This window comes from Musca domestica, unplaced genomic scaffold, assembly GCF_030504385.1.
Source record: "Musca domestica strain aabys unplaced genomic scaffold, Musca_domestica.polishedcontigs.V.1.1 17, whole genome shotgun sequence".
NCBI lineage: Eukaryota > Metazoa > Arthropoda > Insecta > Diptera > Muscidae > Musca > Musca domestica.
Genome location: NW_026712230.1, coordinates 2,327,561 through 2,336,038, shown reverse-complemented (window position 1 = coordinate 2,336,038; position 8,478 = coordinate 2,327,561).

Here is an 8,478-nt window from a genome sequence, read left to right as displayed (position 1 = left end):
TTATATACATTACCTTTTAATGTATTTTCAACTCATTAAACTCCAAATTTTTTTGCTCCCTAACAATAAATAATAAAACGGTAGTCAAAACTTCCCTTAAATGTTGCCATGTTTTTGTAGCGCTAAAATTGGAACAATTTCATTTAATTTTGGATTCATACTTCTGGATAATAATTTTTAAACGAACTTGAGTACAATGTATCTGCATTCATGAACACCCTATTTGTAATCGCAAAAGAAGATGAATGAGTGTAGGAAATACTGAGGATTTGATATTTTTAACGCTCAAATAATCAAGAAATTTATTCGGTTTTTATAAGGCATACATTTTTCAATATCTTGTTTTTATAAGAAAATTTAAAAATAATATTCCAATTATGTTTTTTTAAAAAGGCACGATGTGGTATTTGCTGGCCTATTTAGTTGTTGAAATCAAAAAATTTTGAGGTTGAGTTCACACATTTACGAAACCTTTAAAGTGTGATTTCAGGCGGCTGTTCCCAAATGGTCCAATCAGCTTAATAAGACAATTTTGGCATATTATTTCCAACATTTAGGCCTGTATCTTACGAATAAATGTTTTTATGACATTTTCCAATGCGTCAACTGAAGCGGACTCCTCGGTATATACATGGACTTTAACATATCCCCACAAAAATAGTGAAAAACAGTTAAACCGCACGATAGGCGGTCAATTGACAGGTACCGTACGAACCGTAATATGTTTAGTGTTACGCGTGCTGTGGCATTGTATTGTTGAAACCATAAGTCATGCAAGTCAAACTCTTGCATTTTGGCAAAAAAAAAGGCTGAATATCTTTTCACGGCAGCATTCAAAATTTTCAGCTATTCTGATTCGCAGTATCTTTCCCATAAACCGCAACAGACTGTGAATTTTTCGCTTTTGTAATGCTTCTGGCTGATCTTTAATTCTGTTTACTTTCGACCCATTGAGTCAAAAATGAGCTTCGTCGCTGTATAGAAGTGGCATGTGATGAACTAAGCACGCCGTTGGATAATAAAATTCAATGGTTGTTCGTTGTTCGTTTGTAAGACATTTCATGATTAAATTATAGACCAAACTGAAGATGTTTGACTGAACTGATTGAACAAAATACAAGACGTACCTGAGCTGTTTAAATTAGTGTTGCCAAAATGATAATAGCTAAAAATCACCCTTTAGAATACAACAACAACAACAATGTGGTATTCAAATCCTTTACGTGAGCATATGAACATATAGATAGATAGAGCATGTGATAAAACAAGTAAAAAAGCTGAATACCCTCCACCATTTGGTAGAAATTTAACAATTTTCAAAAAAATAAAATCCGTTAAAAATTCTGTTAAAATCTTGAAAATACCTAATGTAGCCGTATATTAGAGTCTATACGACGACGTGGACCTGCATAGGCAATTTTGTTACAAGATATTACAATATTCAAATGCGAAACTTAAAAAAAAATCTGTAGCTAAAATCATCCAAATAACGAATATCGGGCGGTATCGTTATATGGGGGCTATACGAAGACATGGACCTACATGACTCATTTTCTGCCTTAGGATGTAGTTTGTGGGGTCTAAAATGTATATTTCGAGGTGTTACAAACGGAATAACAAACTTCATATAACCTCCATACTATGGTGGAGGGTATAAAAACTGCAACAAAGTCAAACGCCATAATTTTTATTTATTTTTTTTAATTGTATTGAATGAAAGCAAAAAATGTCGGAAAAAGCTTCAAATTTTCGAATAAGTTTAGATTTGTTCGAATTGGTTACCTTTGGTACGATTTATGGCCTTAAAACGGCAAATGAAACCGTCACACGCTGCTCGAATGTTGCTCTGCGGTATTTTGGACCATTCCCGGCGAAGCATTTGCTTGAGGTGATCGACACTTTGGTATTTTTTAGTGCCAACACTGCTTTTCAAAATATTCCAGACACAATAGTCCAACGGATTGGTATCCGGAAATTTTGGTGGCCATTGTGCGCTGGAAATGTAACCATTCTTGGGTAGTGCTTTGTCCTCTTGGAATGTCCAAGGTCCGCGGCCAAAATGTTTGCGTGCCCAATGCCTTAATACACCCTCCAGAATATTTTCGCGATAATATTCGGCATTTATTCTGATGCTATGGTCGATTAGTACGAACGGAGAACGACCATCGGCTGTTATGCCGGTCCACGCCATCACCATGGCCGGCCCTTGAGTTCTGGTGGCCAACCTATGGTGCACATTTTCAGCTGACCTCTTTGGCAAGTAAACACGATCATTTTGTTTGTTTACAAACTTTCTCATAGGAGAAAATCAAATTTGGCAGTTCACCACTTTCGGCCAAGCGAAGCAACTCTTTAGCTCTTTTGAGTCTATTTTCTTTCCGTTGCGGTGTAAGTTCTTGCACTTTTTGGAATTTCAATGGCTCATTTGTCAATATTTGCCGAATGGAATATTGCGATATGCTCAGCTCACAAGCCATTTTTCGGCCACTGCAACGCGGTTTTCGATGAAGTCGCTTCATTACTTTTCGAACCATTTCCGCTGATGTTGCTGTTTTCTTCCGTCCACTTCCTTGACATTAAAATGCTAGAGCGCTCTAACTATAGCCGCTTGTGGTATTCCAGCCAAATATAAAGAAATCACACTATCACGCTTGAATTTTATCACGAATAACTTTTTTTTTGAAAATTTTCACCAAAATGCTTTTGTAAGCAATATAATGAGCTGTCACTGGAATAATTTTAACAGATGTCGGACGAGTGGCTTAGAAATGACAGCAGTCTAAGTTGGTTGCAGTTTTTTCAGCTCACCCTGTATACCCTCTCTAGCCATATGATTGAGGGTATACAAAAACATGTTTCAAATTATGGAATTCGATTTTGCCTGTGTTGCTGTTAAGAAAGAAATTAAGTCATGCTTTTGTAAATAAGAGATCATTACAAAAGCCAAGTGTTATAAAATATTTCTTTCTTCAGAAATAACATTGTTTACAATAAGAATTCTGAGAACGGTCTAGATTAATGGATGCGCGACACTGTGCCCCATTCTCTTTAACTGTTTGCCTGTGTCCACTCACTACGAACCACAATATGTTTGGTAGCTTGGAGCTTGTATCAAATTTCAACACACAGTCCGAGAATTTCTCTCTGCCAACCAAAATACTAAAGCAAAGAAGTAAAAGAGATGAATGTTACCCCACCCCCTTGGTCAACAATAACAAAAGAATAAACAAAAATATTCGGCTTTGGTTCAATCACAATGAAAGCGAAACGCTTTACCCATTTAATTGCCCGTTCCAATGTCTGCTTTAGTTTTCTGTTTAATTGCTGTCGTCCAAAGGTTTATGAAATGCATTTATGTGGTTTACGTGGCGTGCTCACCATGGCGTTTATAAGTGACAAAGTGTCATGTTGTCAGTGGACAACATCTATTGTTGTATTGTCTGGTGTTTTCAGAATTCGATGTAAGTGCATTTGTTGTTAATGTTAATAACATTGTCATTTTTATTTCGTTATTGCATATTCTCGTTTTGACCAACCTACAAAATGTTCCCAAAACAGAGATTTCGAAACCCCCAGACATTTTAAAACCCGTTTTCGGGTAGAAGTTCAAACTCTCCAGCGGAAAAAAAAAGCTAAGACAGCAAAACAATTTACAACGAAGTAAATTTCGGTCATTCACCAAATGAAAACTTGAGTTAAGGAATTTCCGTTTTATAAGGGTATAGATATGACCTATATGTTTCTAAGAAGCTTTAGTAGACCCATAAAAAATATCATATCACAGTTAATTCGAGTGTAAATTGGGGCAAAAGTTTCCTTAGTACTTAAAATCTGGTAACGACGATTTTCAATATTAAACTTTCTAGGAATAACAACATTGCCGGTGTAAAATTTCCAATGGCTTTACCTCAGCAAAAAAAAAAAAAAATAATAATAATTGTTAAGTACTGAAGTACATTTTGAAACTACTTACATCTCGTAATCCTAACCCCTTATTTTAACATGGACTTATTTTCGTTCCAGCTGTTAGTTTTCAAATAAAATTATAGTTGATTCATCCAGATAAAACTATAAATGAACTTCGGGAGGCATATTTACATCTAAAGATTATTAGAAAAAAGAAAAATATATTTTTCATATGAATATAGCAAGGTTGTATTGTAATACATACCCCACAGAAAATATAATCTTTAAGCCATTGTAATTTGCGACAACAACCACACGAGTGCGTAAAATTGTAAACAATGACATGCATATAAATTCTAATTCACAGATCCGACTTAAAGCTCAATTAGGTTATCAATCAGCTTTCGTGTACTTGAATGCGGATCATTGTGTGAACAATGAATGAATCGGAATCGGTGAATCATAATTGACAAAGTCTTAGTTGTGACGCCATTGTTTTTGCACCCGTAATCGTTCTATAATTAAATCATTTCTCAATGTTCACAACAGCGTGACAGAATGTGCGGCGATTTTATTGTTTAGAAATAAATAAAACAAAAAAACAAGTACAACGTATAGACAGAGTGGACACAAAATTAATGAACGAATTTTAATTTTTAATTGAAATGAGAAAACTTAATAATTAATTTTTGTGATTGGATGTAAAACTATTAAGTGTTTTGAAAGAAATTGGTCCCAAATGGTTGGTTTAAATGGTTTGAATATTAAAACAGAAAATCTCCACTAAAAAATCTATGTTTGCACGTTTGATTGTTAGTTTATAAATAATAGACTCGAAAGCTGCTAAACAGATTTTCTTGAAAATCTCCAAATATACTAAAGCATCGCCTGAATGTAACATTGGCTATATAATTTTTTTATACCCTCCACCATAGTATGGAGGGTATATTTAGTTTGTCATTCCGTTTGTAATACCTCGAAATATATATATATATATATATATATATATATATATATATATATATATATATATATATATATATATATATATATATATATATATATTCTTGATCAGCATAAAATTCTATATATATATATATATATATATATATATATATATATATATATATATATATATATTCTTGATCAGCATAAAATTCTATGTCGATTTATTAATGTTCATCCGTCTATCCGTCTGTTCACGTCTTCGTATAGCCCCCATATAACTGTACCCCTCGATATTCGGTATTTTGATGTTTTTAGCGACATTATTTACCGAAATTGTTTCAAATTTAGTATTTGAAGTTCGTAATGCATACTACAGCATTTGACAGGAGATTGTTTTTGCAGGTTCACGTCTTCGCATAGCCCCCGTATAACGGTAAGATTTCATTTTTGGAAAATTGCCAAATTTGTACCAAATGGTGGAGGGTATTCAAAGTTCTGCCCGGCCGAGCTTAAAACTTTTTTACTTGTTTTAATTACACTTGGAAATGGAGATACAGCATCAGATTCAGGGTTACCACCAAAAAATTTAGATTTTATATGTACATATCTTTTACAGTCTCCAAACTTAGAATGTGTAACGGAATTCGGAACAGAAATAAATTTGCAACATTAGATTAAAATCGGATCAGATTTGGATATAGCTCCCACATACATTTTTGGCCGATTTCATGTATTTGATACAACAAACATGCTCTGTATCACCAATTCCAATGAAATTTTTAACGAAATTCGGAACAAAAATAAATTCGTCAAATTTTATTGAAATCGGTTTAGATTTTGATAAAGCTCCCATATATATTTTCGTTCGATTTCATGTTTTTGATACATCAAACACGCCAAATTAAATGAAATTTGGATTGTGTGATGGGATTTGGTTTTAAAATTTGTTTGCCAAATTATATTGGAATCGGTTCAGATTTTGATATAGCTCCCATATATATTTTCAGCCGATTTTACATATTTTAAGTACCAAACACGATATGTATGACAGATTCCAATGAAATTTGGACAAACTCTTCATGTATGAGGAGTAAATTTGGTTTGATTCTTCCATGGTAGAATTAAGAAGGTAAAGTAATGCAATCATATGTTTACAATTGTTTTCAAAGCAATACATTTGGCAACATGTCACTGTCAAACTGTCCATTGTACATACACATATAAGAGGTGGGAACCTGTTTTCTTTGCAGTAAAATTTGACAAGGAAATTTACAGAAAACTCAAAGATGGGAATGGGATCATGTTTTTCTCATGGTCAGCTGTAAGAGTAGACCTATCGATTTGTTTGTTTATGCTCCTGAAAGAAAAATAAAACAAGTAAAAAAGTTTGTTATGAATTTTCAAACTCTTGACCCTCTATGGAATGGGTTTGGAAAGAAATAAATTCCATATTCATCTTAGGATTCTGACATATATTTAGATATAGCAAGTTGTAAAGAATCGCTGAGTTGTTTCGCAATTTATGACAGATAAAAGTATTGAAAATTTTGTCCCTTTGTGGGTGAGGTACCAGAAGGGGTTCGCAGATATATAGCATCTTCACAAGAGATCTTTTGTTAGCAAAAATATTTGTATGTGTGAATTTTGAACAGAGTTGGATGATTATTTCGCTCCCTTTGAGCAAAATTTTTAACCCTATATGGGACAGGTAGCAAAAGAAATGCTCGGATCTCTACCACCGTTATAACAGATCTGCTGTTGATGGAAATATTTAGATGTACCATGTCTGAACATTTTGAGCGTTTGCGGGGGAGGCACCAGAAGGAGTGGACCGATATATTCCGTCTTACTACCAGATCTTGGGTTCATAAAAATAATAGGATGTGTGAAATTTGAAGACAATCGGACTCTTTCATCATATTTTTTAAGAATCATAAGTATTCAAAACGTTGACCCTTTGTGGGAGATGTATTTGATGGAGTGGCCAATACTATCGATTTTGGCACGAGTCCTAGAACTCACGCAAATATTAGGATTTGGAAAATTAAAGCAAAAGTTAGCGATGCTTGTCTATCTGTCCGTCTGTGGAAATTACTCTAGCTTACGAACGAAATGAAGTATGTTGATAAAATGTTGCTCAGTTGTGTTTTAGGTCTGCAGGAATTTTGGTATTGAATACCCATATAACTATACCTTTGGATATTCGGTATTGTTATGATTTGCGTCACATTTTTTACCGGAATTTTCAAAATTTGGTATTAGATATGGTTACTAACCCCTTATGTTAGAATATTTCCTTTTCAGGTTTACACTTTCGTAAAGCTCCCAATATTCATTATTTTCTGATATTAGCCACTTTATTCAACAGAATTATCTCAAACCTGGTATTTGCAGTTCATAATGGGCACCACCTTCTCCTTCAAAAAGCTCCCAATATTCATTATATTTTGATAAACATAATACCGACGATATTTCGATGAGCTGAGTCGTTCCTTTTGACCATTTGTTCATTTTAAATTGTAATGCTCTAAATATAGCAAATATTTGACAAATTAACCTATATCAGTGTGTTGATTCATTTTTTCCCATATCTTAGAGAATAGGTTAATACTATTTAAAAAAGGCTTAGATCTTAAGAAAAGGAAGGTGGTGGTGGTTTTACACATTAAAATCATCGAAATTAACAAAAACATATCAAATTTCTATCATACATATGGAACGGGCGTCTTAATTTTATTTTTATACCCTACAACACTATGTGTTGGGGGTATTATAAGTTTGATTGGGCCAAAAATTATGTAACACCACGAAATATTGATTTCCCACATAGGAAAGTATATATGGATCTTCCTATCTCTCCAAGCTGAGTCGATCTAGCTATGTGTGTCCGTCCGTCCGTCTGTCCATGTTAATTTGTAATCAAGCTACAGGTCGCAATTATGAACCGATCCTCACGAAATTGAAAATGGAGGTGGGGTTATGGTCAGAATAGAACCTTATTGTTTTTGGAGATGGATGCACAATATTTAGGGGTTGAAATGGACCAAAAACAGAAAAATTTCCTGATTTTGCAGTTGCTCTATAGGCCACAATTATGAAGCAATCGACGCAATTTACATGGAGTTACAGTTTAGGAGTGGGCAGAAACCGACCAATTTGTGCGGCCATCGGACAATAATTAGCGGGTAAAATAGACCCTAACGTTTATATAAGAAAATTGGAAATTTCCACCAAACCGCGAATATTTTCAACCCCAGTCAAATCACAAATACATTAAAAGATCACTTCTGACCATTACAGTGATGCTAATAGCCAAGAAATCGGATATATAGCAAAATAGGTACAACATATATGCAAAAGAATTGATCTTATTTATTCTGCTTATAAATCAAGAACCGCTGGGCCGATTTTCACAATTCTTATCAATTCGGAATGGTCTCTTGCCAGAAAACGATAATATCGATTTTTTTTTTCAATTTTGTCATATTTTTATCGCATGCGATTTTTTCAATTTTACTACAATTTTGAATTGTAAATTTTCTAAATTTTTACACCCCCCAACACTACGTTTTGAGGGTATTATATGCATATCGCAATTATCGTCCGATCCTCACCAAATTTTGC